The sequence below is a fragment of the Xenopus laevis genome, chromosome 1S (assembly GCF_017654675.1).
Source record: "Xenopus laevis strain J_2021 chromosome 1S, Xenopus_laevis_v10.1, whole genome shotgun sequence".
NCBI classification, from domain to species: Eukaryota; Metazoa; Chordata; class Amphibia; order Anura; family Pipidae; genus Xenopus; species Xenopus laevis.
In genome coordinates this window covers 135,082,549-135,098,623 of record NC_054372.1, presented here as the reverse complement: position 1 = coordinate 135,098,623, position 16,075 = coordinate 135,082,549, and the positions used below count along the sequence as shown (strand labels likewise).

Genomic DNA, 16,075 nt, shown 5'->3' with positions numbered 1-16,075 from the left:
GCCCAGAATGTAGTAACAGGTTATGTCACCAGAGGGAGACACATGCAATATCCCAAAGTTTTCTCAAAGCCTGTAATGAAACGAAACATAAATAGTGAATAAAGTACACCCTTTTGTAAAATATAAGGATATTATAAGTTACCGAGGAGTTTCATGACCATATAAAAACACGAGGCCGAAGGCCGAGTGTTTTTATACAGGTCAGGAAACTCCGAGGTAACTTCTAATATCCTCATATTTTGCAACTGGGGGTACTTTATTTATTATAATACACAAGTTTCGGTGAGTCATGTGACAGAAATGACATCAGAACTCACCGTTTATAACTGATGACATCAGAACTCACCGTTTATAAGGATATAATTTACAGGATATTCATGGCTTTTCTGTATTATATATATATATATCTTATCTGTAACATATTTGAGTTAAGCATTACTGAGATACAAGTCATTTTTAGCCATCTCTCACCCTCAATAAAACCGAATTAGGAGGTTTCCCTAATAACATAGATACCCAGCTCTGTAATTGCATACATATGTAAATTGCCAAATATTTACCATGGACAATTTGTCCATCTACTTCTGCATATGCCTTTACAGCATGTTCTGTGATGAGGAAAGTAACAAGGGCTTCTTTGTAAGGCTGTCAATAGGCAAATGGATTTCAGAGATGGGACCTGGAAGGCAGATACATATTGGATATTTTAATACACTGCAGAAAAGTTTATATCAAAAACGATATAAGTCCCAAGGCCTCTTCAAGTAAAAAATATTAATTTATTGTTATTCACATTAAAACAGTAACTAGTACATACTACCCCACATACCCCACTAGTTACTGTTTTAATGTGAATAACAATAAATTAATATTTTTTACTTGAAGAGGCCTTGGGACTTATATCGTTTTTGATATAAACTTTTCTGCAGTTGAATGCCTTTTTGAACTGGGGCGAGTCCCTTGGGCCTGGCTGAATAACTATATGGACTCCCGATTTTGAATTGAAATATTTTAATACACTGATATTTATATTAGAATTACTATAAAATAAGCTACAATCTAATGCTAGACTATACTGATTAAACCACAGTAAAAAAATAAAAAAGACCACCGTCTTTTCCCATATGAATGCAACAAATAAGGTTTACGCTTAACATACTTTTCCCAGGTTGTTTAAATACCATTTTTCATGACTGCTATTTTGTGTGCCAAATGGAACAAAGAGAGAGATTGAAGCTACTCACAGTTTGCTTCTTGGGAGGTAGATAATTAGATAAGCTGTATACCACCAGCACCAGTCCTCCTTTGTTGTGAGTGTTTTGCAAGCACCAAACATGGAGTTGCTTCAATCTCCTTGTTTGCCATGTTTAGCTCAAGCATAACAAAAGTATAAAAAATGTGTTCAGCACAAGCCATTGAACTTTAGTTGATCAAGGGAGTGCACTGCCCTTTTAAAGGGACAGTTCAAAAAATGAAAGTGTTTTAAAGAAATAACAATATACTGTACTGTTACCCTGCACTTTTACTTTAGAAACATAATGATAGTTTATACAAACAAGCTGCTGTGTAGCCATGGGGGCAGCCATTCAAGCACAGGATAAACAGCAGATAACGTTCTAAAGAATCCCACTGTATACTCTAGAAATTATTGGTTGTCCACTTTGTATCCTGTGCCTTTTTCCCCTCTTCGCCTTAGAATGGCTGCCCCCATGTCTACACAGCAGCTTGTTTATATAAACTATTGTAGAGTTTCTGAAGTAAACACACCAGTTTTACCATGAAAGCACAACAGTACATTATAGTTTGTTACTTTAAAATACTTTCATTTTTTTGGTGTTACTGTTCCTTTAATATCCTCTATAGTTATCCTCATCTGCTCATCTCTATTGAGTGGTCACCACAACTGTCTGTAAAACTACCTAATACCCACTATAAATTGGAAGTAACCTTTCACACTTGTATTTTGGGTGGCTGCTGGCTGAAGAGATGCCTAACTGTATTGTAAACTGCTAGAATAACTTCAATAAAAAACAGCAATTCACGAGAAGGAAAAAGTCAAATGAAAAGGAAATAAATTAACATAACTAGAGCAAAATATATCCTCCAGTTGATTTTATAAGGATAGCTTAGAACAGCTCTCTTTTAAAGGCCTAGACTAGTGTCAGAGACCATAATGGCACTTTCTGTATGTAGGACTCTCAGTTGAACCAAATCCCGTTATTAGCAGTCCCAAAATGCTAACCTCAGAAGTAGAAAATGAATGTAAATTGTCAAAAGTGATCAGGAGAAAACCCTGAGTGAGTTTGGATCAATTTTAAGGTTTTTAAATGCCCCCTTTAAAATTAGTTTGGTAATTGAACTTGTTATTTGTGCATTTGCATTTTGTGCCATTATTGCTAGATAACTATATGGTATGTAAAGAGAATTAAGTTTGCCAAACAAAACAATAGAGAACAATCAGGTACAAGTTCCAAAACATTTGGAAAACAATTTCTCTAGATCATCCTCGGTGCAGCTGTATGGTAAGTTTCGTACAAATAACCTGTCAGACTCCGACACATAATCCTGCTGCAATTCTGGCTTGTCACACTGTTCCCAAGGTCTGCTCTGGGCCTTTGATGTGACACTGGGACATTTTGTGTAGTTGTCACGGAACACTTCAATATAGCGGCCGTCTGTGAAATATGGGTTACATACAAATTAAACTCATGCATCCTTTATTTAGACTTTCCTCCATGTAGTCATTCATAAGCCTATGTATGCCTATGACTAAGGGATTGAGTCCCGAAACGCTTAAGGTGTGAAATCACTGCAGAGCTATGCAATAAACCAGCTTTCTGATAGATCGGAGTGCCGTCCTTCCTTTGGTTTCTACATTTATAAGCCAGCCAATTTATTTTCTCTATATAAAGTCATAGGTATGCTTTATTTTGACAGTCCTAGTGACTCACCCATATAGTCTTTTTTCCTCTTCAGAGCTTTCTGCACCTCTTCTTCACTGCTCAAATATAATCTTCCAGGTTATTCCATAACCTGGAAGATTAAACATTTGATCGAGAATGTATAAAAAGATAAAGAAGGGGCTCTCATTAACCAGAGGCCGGTGACTTAGTTTTAAATGCATACAGGAGTCATAAAAATATTGTTATATATCTTTATAAATGGTGCTTGGTGATGCCATTATTTAAAATGTATGCTTAGTGATGTTATTTGTGTCACATGCCTCACTGAAACCTGTGTATTTAAAAAAAAAACATTTTAAAACAATTTTTTATTCAAGCAATGGTCAGGTATAATTCTTCCATCTCTGGATATTAGCATTTGTCTTTACATTTTGACATTGTTTACAAGTCAGATGTATGTGTTAACAGTGTTGTAGGGTATTTACAAATAGATCATGCATTTTACACATTCATTACTGTTAATTCCTATTTTCTACAATCTCCATCATGCCAGTTATATACCGAGATGTAGGCTTAAATGCAGGTTATTAAGTCATATGAATGGTCTTCTCATTTTTTCAAAACATGTCAACATATATAACACATTAACCTTTTCTATAACCAATATAAAAGTGATAATCATTTCACTTTCTCTTTGTCTATTTACAGGTCTCATTTTGTCGCCATTGCTGCGGTGCCGGAGGTCTCATCTATACTTCGCACACGTTCAGTCACAGGTTAATAGGAGGATCTCCACTCACAGTTCTTGTGATATACCATTCTGTATATTGGAAGCATTCATGTAACTTTACCTATACTGTTTGTGGGATGATTTCAATAAACGTCTCCCAAGTATCAAAAAACCTTTGAACTATTGTGTTTTTATTTATAGATGCTTCTACCCAATCCATATAAAAAACTCTGACTAACTTCTCCAGGAAAAGTTTGATAGTGGGAGGGGTAGTAGATATCCAAACTTGTAATATTAGTTTTTTTGCCACTGCTGTTATAATCAATAGGAGCCTTTTTGCACCCCGTGTAATTTTGGTATGGATGTTTGGAGTTGTGACCCAAAGTGCCCAGGCTACTGACAGTGGGATATAGTTACCAAGTGTCTTGTTGCATAATCTTGTACCTGATTCCAGAACCTTTGTATAAATGGACAGGCCCATAGACAGTGTATGAGATTAGCTTTGGTTTGTCCACATTTTGGGCAATCACTGCTCTCCCACCTATTCATTTTAAAAAGTATTTCTGGGGTCAGATAGGTTCTATACAACAGGTTAAGGAACATTTCCCTATATATACTTGAAGGTAAAGTATGCCATAATTGTTTGTACTTTTTGAACATATCCTCCATTGCTAATTCTGGTATATCTATTGTCCATTGTTTGGGTCCTGTGGTTAAACTGTCATAGTCAATATTGTTCTGTATGAATTTATAGTTTTGTGATATAGCTCCTCTGGTAGAGTTGGTTCTTAAGAGGAAAATATCATGTAGTGTTGCCCTGCACTGGTAAAACAGATCTGTTTGCTTCAGAAACACATATATAGTTCATATAAACAAGTTGCTGTGTAGTAATGGCATTAATTGAAAAGACTATATGGCACAGGTTAAATAGTGGATAACAGATAACACCATTATGTTCTACAGAGCTTATCTGCTATCTGATGTGTAACCTGAGCCTTTTCTCCTTTGAATAGCTTCCCCCGTTGCTACACAGCAGCTTATTTATATAAACAATAGTAGAGTTTCTGGTAAAAAAAAAAACTGGTTTTACTTTAACACTTTCATTTTTTTGATGTTTCTGTTCCTTTAAATGTCCTGGTACAGCCATGTGGGAATTGGATTGGCAGGGGTAAACATAAACTTCTCTATAATCAATACATTTACTGCATGGTTGTAAAGGGAGTTCAACTGTGAAGAAAAATCCTGTGGCATGCAAGTACTTAGGCATGCTTAGGAATTGCAGTACAGTCCACACCAGAAGAAAAAGCCAAACTAACTAAGTATTATGAGGCCTCATTACTGACAGTAGCCCTGAGCAGAAGTGAGAGGAGTGTGAAAGAATAAGAAAATAATACTTGGAATGTGGAACCAAAGGATAGTAAATGAAAGCTGGAGAGAAGACATTAAAATACAAGGAAATGAATATAAAAGTGATGAGCATAGAGCAACTAAACATAAGTGTGGTGTTACATATTTTAAGTACATCTATGATCAATGAGTTTTACCAGAGCATAATGCATAGTAGGGATGTCGCGGACTGTTCGCCGGCGAACTTGTTCGCGCGAACATCGGCTGTTCCCGTCCGCCGCAAGTTTGCGAACGTCGCGCGACGTTCGCCAATAGGCGTTCGCGTCAAAATCGTTCGACCATTCGACCATTCGATCGCTAAAATCGAAGGATTTTCGTTCGAATCGAACGATCGAAGCCATTGGATTGAATGAAATCATTCGATCGAATGGCTTCGATCGTTCGATTCGAACGAAAATTGTTCGATCGAACGATTAAAATCCTTCGATCGTTCGAATCGAACGATTTTCGGATGTTCGAAGTTCGCGAACTGTTCGCGAACTGTTCGAATTTTTTGCCGGTGTTCGCGAACGGCGTTCGCGAACACATTATCGGCGGTTCGCTACATCCCTAATGCATAGTAGGAACTGCAGGGGCTAAGCAGGCTTTTTTCACAACAGTGAAGAATCCACAACATTTGACAAACGTTTTAAGACAGCCTGTGCATGTCCAACTTCAGCCTTCCAAAGGAAACAAAACCCACTCAGAGTAGGTGTTAAGTACAGGGCTCTGGCTGAAGCTTTTCATGAGCAAGATGAATGGGACACAAGGAAAGGGTGACAAGGGAATAATAACAAAAACATGGGTAGTGGTCCAGTCAAGTTAGAAAACTCACCAAATCAAGGAAGAGGCTCAGGTGCACCAGGTGTGTGTGTAATAGCGTTATGATGATTTAGAAACAAGTCGAACAGCCTAGAAGTACTCATAGATAACAGGGCCGGACTGGGAGTAAAAAGCAGCCCGGGCAAAAAAATCAAAGCAGCCCACATGGAAACGCGATGATAGCTGCGCCTATATATTGGGTTAACCCTTTAAGTATCACAGATCGTAGCATCTACGATCTGCAGATAAAGGGACTCAAGTGCCACAGATTGTAGATTTTACGATCTGCTGCACTTCTGGGTTGGGGAGCCGAGGCATGATCACAATGGGCTGTAAGGCAGCAGGCACATAAAATCTACCTGATCAAGCAAGAAGACAGATGCCTTCTCTTCATGGGACCCGAACAGCCCAAAAAAAAAAAAAAAATAACAACAATGATAATAATAAGAACTCCAGCAAAATCATGTGATAGCTCCACAAAAAATGTCTAAAACACAAAGTCCAGCCCAGGGACTGTGCCAGTCAGCATGCCTACCAGTTATCTCAGGCACAAAAAGTTTGTATGGGGACACATACACACACACACAGACACACAGAGACACACACAGACAGACAGACAGACACACACAGAGAGACAGACACACACACAGACACACACACAGACAGACAGAGACACACACAGACAGACACACACACACACACACACAGACAGACACACACACACACACAGACACACAGAGACAGACACAGACAGACAGACAGAGACACACACAGACAGACAGACACACACACAGACACACACACAGAGACACAGATACACACACAGACAGATACACACACAGACAGACACACACAGGCAGACAGACACACTCACAGACAGACACTCAGACAGACACACACATAGACATTCACAGAGAGACACACACAGACCTCTCTTAGAGAAAAACTTACTCCATGCACTTGCACCTGCAGTGTAATGTATCAAGGACGCCCCTCCCCTAATGTAGAAGCAGCTCCATATGTCATGTCAGGCTGCGTGATTAAGCCAGTCCTGGCCGGGAAGGAGAATGATTATACAATGAGGGGGGTTGAGAGAACGAAGAGAAAAAAATCCCCACTGCGAGGCTCTCTGTGCTTCCAGCACTTCCTACTAAATCAAATGAAATGACGGACTTCCTGCCCCCTGCTTGCTCTCCCCAACGTAGCCTGGAGACGGAAGAAGCAAGCAGGAGCTGAAATCTGAAGCGATTGGAGCGGAGGCGGAGCCAATATTGCAAGCGAGCCAGCCCATTTTAACTATGAGATGAACGGCCCATCGGGCAATTGCCCGAACACGTACATTGCCAGTCCGGGCCTGATAGATAATCCAGCTCGCAAGCGCTGTCTGAAATATATTTATAAAGAATATAATGCTTAGTACTAGACTAAATAATGTTGTTATTATCGGGGAGTAAGTCTGGAGTCAAGCTAAATTTGGCGGAGCTTTGTGGTAAATCTCCACAGTGAAATTTCACCAAACTAAGTGGACTTACTCAGGTTGGGGTCAGCTTCATGGCACTAGTGGTGGAATACGTGGAAAAAGCATAGTCTGATAGCTTGACTGTGTGCATTGAAATAAATGGTTTGATGGCTTGACTGCTTTTCAGAAACAGTCTGATAGTTTGACTCCAGTGGGGTTAGGGAACTGGCTACAGAAGGGTACAGTCGAGTGTGGTTGGTAATGGTACATTGATTCTCTACTTGGAGTAAAGTTTTTAGTGCGGTCCCTCAGGGGTCTATTGAGTCCACTTTTATTTAACTTGTTTATTAATGACTTATGGGAGGGTATTGTAAGTAATGTATCAGAGTTCGCAGATGACACAAAACTATCCAGCCCAATTAATTCCATCCAGGATGTGGCATCATTGCAACATGATCTTGACAAACTGGCAATCTGGACATCTAAGTGGCAAATGAGATTCAATGTTGATAAATGTAAAGTCATGCCCCTGGGATGTAATAATATGCAAGCCACTTATACCCTTAATGGGAGTGCACTAGGCAAATCCATTATGGAAAAGGACCTTGGAGTCCTTGTAGATGATAAACTTCGCTGTAGCAAGCAATGCCAGTCAGCAGCTTTAAGAGCATATAAAGTCTTCAGCTGTATCCTGCCTAGATTCGCAGGAGGAGGTGGTTATTCTTACGCTGTACAGAGCGCTGGTAAGGCCCTATCTAGAATATGCTGTAAAGCTTTGGTCTCCAGTGCTCAAACAGGACATAATTGAACTAGAGAGGGCCAAGAGAAGGGCAACTAAGCTGGTAAAAGGTATAAAAACCTCAGCTATGAGAAAAGACTGGCCAAATTGGGTTTGTTCACGCTGGAGAAGAGGTGCTTAAGGGGTGATATGATAACTATGTATAAATATATAAGGGGATCATATAATAATCTCTCTAATGCTTTATTTAGAAGTTGGACTTTACACCTGACATAATGTCACCTATTTCTATTAGAAGAAAGGAGGTTCCATCTAAATATTGGAAGGGGTTTTTTTACAATGAGAGCTGTGAAAATGTGGAATTCGCTCCCTGAATTAGTTGTACTGACAGACACATTAGAAAGTTTTAAGAAGGGGTTGGATGGCTTTTTTAGCAAGGGTGTGAATACAGGTTTATGAAAGATCGCTCATAGTACAAGTAGATCCAGGGACTGGTCTGATTGCCATTCTACATTTTTCGCAAGGACTAAGTTGTACCTACAACTTGCTTTCCAAGGTTAAAACTCATATATATATATATATATATATATATATATATATATATATATATATATATATTTTTTTTTTTTTTTTTTCTCATTACCCCTTTATCTAACAGAGTGCCACTTTTTGTTTTTGGCACCGGCAACCTCAATGCGCATGCTGCCAAAACTCTTCCCACTGGACGCGAGTATGTCTACAAAGCTTGAGAGCTGTTACAACTTGGCACAATAATGCGCACGCGCTGCCTTCGTGTTTGACAAACTGCGCAGTTTCCACGGTCTTGGTCTTGCTGCAGGAGCGTTACATACTGTGAATTTCAATTCTGGAGGTCAGCGGTTTTTTTTGTAATATAACTCTGCAGATCTTACAAACAGCTTAATATACAGCTGACTTTAAAAAAAGGATGGCATCACAGGAGGTATGACACTTAAAGAAAACTTCTTTATTATTACACTTCCCTTGTCCTTTAAGTCTACTCAAAATCATGTAAATACTAAACCCAATAGGCTGGTTTGCTCCAATAAGAATAAATTCTACCTTAGTTTGGACCAAGTACAAGGTACTATTGTATTATTACAGAGAAAAAGGAAATCATTTTTAAGAATCTAGATTATTTTGATAAAATTGAATCTGTGGGGGGTGGTCTTTCCATAACTCTCTGGTTAACAGGTTTCCGGATAACGGAACCCATACCTGTACTGATAATTGGTAAGCGCAGAAGGGCATTTTGTCATTGTATGAATTTTGTGGTCACAGCCTCATTGTAACCCTATTGATTTAAAATGAAGTGAGCACAACTTTCCCTTTTTATACAGAATGTATTGGTGATAGATAAAAATGTTATAAATGAAGAAAAATATAACAAAAGATAACAAAAACCATTTTATCAAAAATATATTTTCTAATATGTGCCATTGGATTATCCAGTATAAGACCATTTTTTGGGAGAACACCAAATTTGTGGCTTAAAGGGGACCCGTCACCCAAAAAATTATTCAAAATCCTATTTTATCACATTAGTCAAGCAAAATTAACTTTAATGACACAATATAAATTATTTGAATCTTGTTTCCTTCAGTCTGGGAATTCATAATTATAGCAAGCAGGCAGGAGCCATTTTGTGGACACTGTTATTAAGGCAAGCCTTGCATCATCTCAGAATCTTGTTTGTGCACCAGACAAAATTAAACGGTGAAGAGAATGGGGGAATGTGTGGAGAGCAGTGACATGTAGGAAGTGCTGAATGGAAAGTGAAAGTAATTGTTTGCTCCGCCTCTATGCCTAAGGCATAGAGGAGGGGCAGACAATATTTGATTGACAGCTAAGATTTTTATATGAGTTTACAACAGCTATGACTGCTTTAATAAAAAACAGAAATTGGATTTCATGTTTAATTTGAAAAGGACTTATTTTACAGCTTTTTGTGTCTGGGTGAAAGGTCCATTTTAAGGTAGATGTAAAAGGGCAACATTTACTTATATGTATATGCAAATTTGATGTTACTTTAACGAGTCCCTTATAAGTATATAAATTAGCAGTTAAATAAGTTTATAATCAAAAGAAATAGATCCTTTTCAATAATGTGTTTATGTATTTACAGAAAGTCAAGGTTTTGGCTCTCCAAGATAAAAAAGGATGCATTATATTTCTTTTTAAATTTAGTTTTCATATTGATAATTTTTACAAGGGGCCATAGACCATGCTATTTTCCTTGTACCCCTGGGAGTGCATGTAACCGTTGAACACAGATAAAATTGTGCCTTTCTAATATTATCTTGTCTTTAAGTGCGCATCTGTGGGTATTGTCTCCATAGCAAAGACTCGGGTCAGTTAACTTCTGTGTTCCTATGAGGTGGAATGTGTAAAAAAGCCTCATCAGGGGAATGTAGGTTTAAATGCCCATGAAGAAACCCTTGAAGTAAAAGGGAATTAGGTTTAAAAAAATCCAAGCCATAGCGTTAATTGACATCTCTGATCTAGTCAGTCATTTTTAAAGTCAGAGCTATACCCCTACTGTATTTCACAGTGAATTGTTCATAGGAAGCTGTAATATTTATGTTGTATTGGATATATTGTGACTGAGCAGCTGGAATTGCAATAGATATTTTCATTGTCTAGATGGTAAAAGGACTTCAGGATCATTCTGGGGCGCAGGGGTGCTTCACCAATGAGGCAAGTTGAGGCTGTCGCCTCAGGCGGCAGTGCCCCACTAGGTACCAGGGGCAGCAAAAATGCTGCTCCTGGTATTTTAAGAGCAAATTTCCAGGGGAGGGGGGGCAGCAGCAACTCCTGCTGCCTCAGGCGGTGGAGGGGCCAGGATCACCCCTGCTGGGGCGCCAGCTAATTTGGCTGCATCGGAGTGCACTGCTTCTGGGTTCAAAATGGCATAGTTTAACCTATGGGATGGGAAATTTTTGCACATGCCCTTCAGCTAACTGAACTCTAAAGAGCATATTTATTATGCTGTGAAAAACTAAATTCGCAGAAGAAATTATGTAAAAAGTTGTGTAAAATAAATGGCGAATTTGTCAAGGTGTGTGTCATTTTACACCATGTGAATCCCAGATTTGATGCCGTTATTTCACATTGCTTCCTTCGGAAGTCACTCTAAGAAAGAACGCTTAAAAAAGTTACTCAGTTTTTTATGCCGTTTTTTACATGGCAAAGCCTGATGTATTATCCCGCTGTTTGTTGCACAGCATAATAAATATGCCCCTAAGGAAATTTATTTTTACCTTACAAGATGGGGGTGTTTTGACTGCTGCAATTAACGCTGGGTTATGATTTACTGCTTTACATTGGTAAACTTAGAAAAACTGGTTAGTTTAATGAGATCTTTTATTCGGATCAGCAATGTTTTAGTAACTTTTATCCTCCTTTAAAGCATTTGTGAAATAATGAAGTTAATTGAAAATTATCCCCTCTCTGTTCCTCTAGTCTACATGCAGCTTTGTGTCAGAGTTGCTCTTGCCCCGCAGGTTACCTGGGGAGGCAAAAGCTGCTCCTAGTAACTTTAAGAGTTAAAATCTTTCTTTCTTTACTAGTGTCGCGGCCCCTCATGCATCTAAAGGAGCAAAAATGTAAGTGCTGGGGGTGTCATGAGGTGGCAGTAAGGGCATCATTGCCGGTGTGTTTACTATTATTGTCAACAAAATTCTAAATTTCCTGCATAAAGAGAGACATATTGCTGAGAGGTGAATATTGAAGAGTAACATTATTGTTTCAGAAATGGTGCACAATGGTTAGCTGATTGTGTATTTTTTTTCCCAATGATCCAGGGAGCTGGTCTGGGCCCAGTCCGACCCTGGTGATCTCTTAAATGTTGTAGCTCCCACCCTTCCCAACTATAGTCAGATGATCCTACTGGTGTCTAATAAAAGGGCAGCCAAGTTTGGGAGTTTTACTTTGAAAGCTGCTAGTAAGTTGCAGGTAAAACTTAGTCCCTTTGTAAAATGTACAATTAAGCAATTGAATTCTTAATGAATCAGATGAAAATTGAGCGTAGGACTGGCCAGATATGGGATGACTTTGACGTAGTTGGCCAGCTTAAATATATTGCAATATATGGACAAACAATCCCTGTTTTGTTTAAAGGGTAAGGCATTTTTTAGTAGCAGTATGCACAAAATGTCTCTGTTTTAAATATATTGATAATGGGTTGAGTGCAGAGGACTCTTGTATTTGTCTATATGTATTTTGTGGTCACAGCCTCATTGCACCCCCGCCTAATGGTTTTAAAAATTCGTGGTGAGCACAACTTTCCTTTGTTTGTTATAGTTATACAGGAGCAGTGACCAGCTCCATGTTGCAGCTCCCACCCTTCCCAGCTATAGTCAGGTGATCCCACTGGTGTCTAATAAAAGGGCAGCCAAGTTTGGGAGTTTTACTTTGAAAGCAGCAAGTAAGTTGCAGGTAAAACTTAGTCCCTTTGTAAAATGTATAATGAAGCAATAGAATTCTTAATGAATCAGATGAAAATTGAGCATAGGACTGGCCAGATATGGGATGACTTTGACGTAGTTGGCCATCTTAAATATATTGCAATATATGGACAAACAATCCCTGTGTTGTTTAAAGGGTAAGGCATTTTTTAGTAGCCGTATGCACAAAATGACTCTGTCTTAAATATATTGATAATGGGTTGAGTGCAGAGGACTCTGTATTTTTCAGTACATTTTTGGGATACATTTGGGGAGGAGCAACAAAAAACATAGCTAAAAAGACACATGTACAGCGTTACTAAATTGGGTTTTGCAGAATGATCGCTGAAATGTTCCAGCTACAGTGGATTATAGTAGTCAGTTTCAAACAAATCTGATCCATTTGTTGCTATGCACCCACCCATGGGAATTATCTCATACCAAATGATTAGCATTTTTATCATTGCTGTTTGTCACTTCATTTTTCTCGTGCTGCAAAAGAAGCTGAAACTATTTTTTCTGTAGAGTTTTAAAGATTTATTTACGAAAACATATGTGTCATCTATTGCTCAGTATCATTTGCAATCTATTGAGGTCACTACTGGGAACAAGATTCTTCTGATGCTTCCTGTGTATAAATATGCTGAAGCTTCCTACAGTAGGGATGTAGCGAACTGCCGATCTGGTGTTCGCGAACGCCGTTCGCGAACACCGGCAAAAAATGCGAACGTTCGCGAACAGTTTGCGAACTTCGAACACCCGCTAAAATCGTTCGTTTCGAACGATCGAAGGATTTTAATCGTTCGATCGAACGATTTTCATTCGAATCGAACGATCGAAGCATTCGATCGAATGCTTTTCATTCGATCGAATGCTTTTCATTCGATCGAATGCTTTTCATTCGATCGAATGCTTTTCATTCGATCGAATGCTTTTCATTCGATCGAATGCTTTTCATTCGATCGAATGCTTTTCATTCGATCGAATGCTTTTCATTCGATCGAATGCTTACAATCGTTCGAACGAATGGAAATCGTTCGATTTTTAGCGGTCGAAGGAATTCGAATGGTCGAATGGTCGAACGATTTGTATTCGAATCGAACGCGAACTCAAAATGCGAACGTCGCGCGACGTTCGCGAACATTCGGCGGACGCGAATGGTCGAAGTTCGCGCGAACAAGTTCGCCGGCGAACAGTTCACTACATCCCTATCCTACAGCAATTTTGGTTGTGATTGAACCAAGGACAGTAAAAAAAGAATTCCTTGTCAATTTTGTTTAAATTAGCAACTTCAGCCCACTGAATGTGTGTGCTTTACCATTTACATGGCAGTTTATACCAGTAACTAATTGCAAAGATCCTGTGTAGATGATGCATTGTTAATTTCCATGTGAAACAAATGGAATTAACCATTTCCACATTATAATCTATGGTGTTGAAATGCATGCACGCTGAAATGGCAAAGGAATCTTTTAGTTCAGCTTATGTCCATTTACCTGCTCTTGCTTTTCATTACATACTAAGTAAATAATTAGCAACAAGGTTGACAAAAGAAACATTCAAATTCAACCTTTTACCCTTGGTAAGGTATATCCAAAATGGGGCCTTAGCAGCATTTTAATACAGCCCAAGACCTTATTTGCCCTTGATGCTGCTGACTGGCATTGCTTGCTATAGCCAAGTTTATTATCTACAAAGACTCCAAGGTCCTTTTCCATTATGGATTTGCCTAGTGCAGTCCCATTAAGGGTATAGGTGCAGGGGTGCTTCACCAATGAGGCGAGTTGAGGCTGTCGCCTCAGACGGCAGCGCCCCACTAGGTACCAGGGGCAGCAAAAATGCTGCTCCTGGTACTTTAAGAGCGAATTTCCAGGGGAGGAGGGGCAGCAGCAATTGCTGCTGCCACAGGCGGCGGATGGGCCAGGATCGCCCCTTTATAGGTGGCTTGGATATTTTTACATCCCAGGTTCACAACTTTATATTTATTGACATTGAACATTCAATAGCCCAACTTTTTATTGCATGCCTTTTTAAATCATAGTCAAAAAGATTTAAACTCACCCCTCGCAGGTGTTCTTCCCCCACTTAATGCCACTCCAGGACCGGATGCTCAGCCACCAGCGCCTCAGCTGTGCCTTAGTGAGATATAGAAACAAACAGGCGGCACTCCGGATAAAATGGAATTTATACCAACATGAGATGGATCCACATCGCCTTACGTGTTTCGGGAACAAGTTCCCTTAATCATAGGCTTCATGATTAAGGGAACTTCTTCCCGAAACGCGTAAGGCAACGTGGATCCATCTCATGTTGTAATAAATTCCTTATTTATTTTATCCGGAGTGTTTGTTTCTATATCTCACTTTTTAAATCATATATGGGGGGATGTAATAAAAGTCGGTAGCGGAAACAAAATTCGCAATGCGAAAAGTTATGCCTTTGTGTGAACAAATTTGCCTTTGCGTGAATTTTGTTGGCAGAGTTGGTCTTTATGATGATCACACAGGGAACACTCAGCACAGCAACTTGGGAAAGGATTTACTTGTGAATCACTCAGGGATAATACAGAGCACATTTAACAGTGTGAAAGATCAAAACCAATATGGTGGATAGAAAAGAAAAACAACAGAGTGCAGAAAAACAACAGCAAAGATCATTGCAATTATACATTAACAATATTCACAGCGCCACCTTGTGACCATTTTAATACTCCAGTGTTTAAGCATGAATGCTGTTGCATGTATTCCAACAATTTAACATAGCTTTTTCGAACCCAGAAACTGCTTAGTGACCACTTTCGACAGGGGAAGAAGGTTTATGAATTTTATTTTTACTGAAAAAGTTATGTTTGCTCCAGAAGATTATGACACCATCAAGCACTTCTTCAAAGTGGGCGATGCGCAATTAAAATTTGCAATGGCAATGAAAATTCACAATGCTATAACAGTTTAAGGAAGAGTATTACATTGTGAAATGCACATTTTTATTCTTATTTGTGCAAATTGTTTTACTCTTTGTGACTTTTATTACATTCCCCTAATACTGTACAATGAAGTACAATTAATTTCTTAGTCTCTTAAATCAATATTTTCCACATACATGTTAAACTTCTATTTACTAGATAACAGATTGAAAACTGTAGTAAGTCTGACAGTACATGTAAATATATCACAATACTTCAAAATGCCACAGTTAAAGGGACAAAGTGACCTCACCTGGGGCAAAGGAGGCCTTCATGTCGTCTTAAGAAAGAGGACAGGTGTAGAGAGAGGAGATGGCATGTCTACTGACAGGCCAAGGTCTTTTTTCAACAACCTGTCAAAGCTGCTCTTCCATCTGCCACAAAGGGACAAAAGAAGCCTTTAGGGCACTCCATCACATGAAGGTGATCAGGGAGAGGGCTTGGACCCTGTGTCATCTAAGGTTACAAGATGTTCTGCAATGCTTGTCCTTCTGAAGTGCCTAAAGTTTAAATGGTGATCACAACCTCTTGACAGTTCCTTGTGAGTAGAAAATACAGACTATAATTGCTGTTTAACCCACTTTATGTTTATCCCTTAGTAAATGGTGCTG

General features: G+C 39.0%; 1 pseudogene; it reads right to left on the bottom strand.

Moving 5' to 3' along the window:
* The window catches only part of LOC108705052, a 49,486-nt pseudogene that overhangs the window by 12,763 nt on the left and 20,648 nt on the right, over window positions 1–16,075 (bottom strand).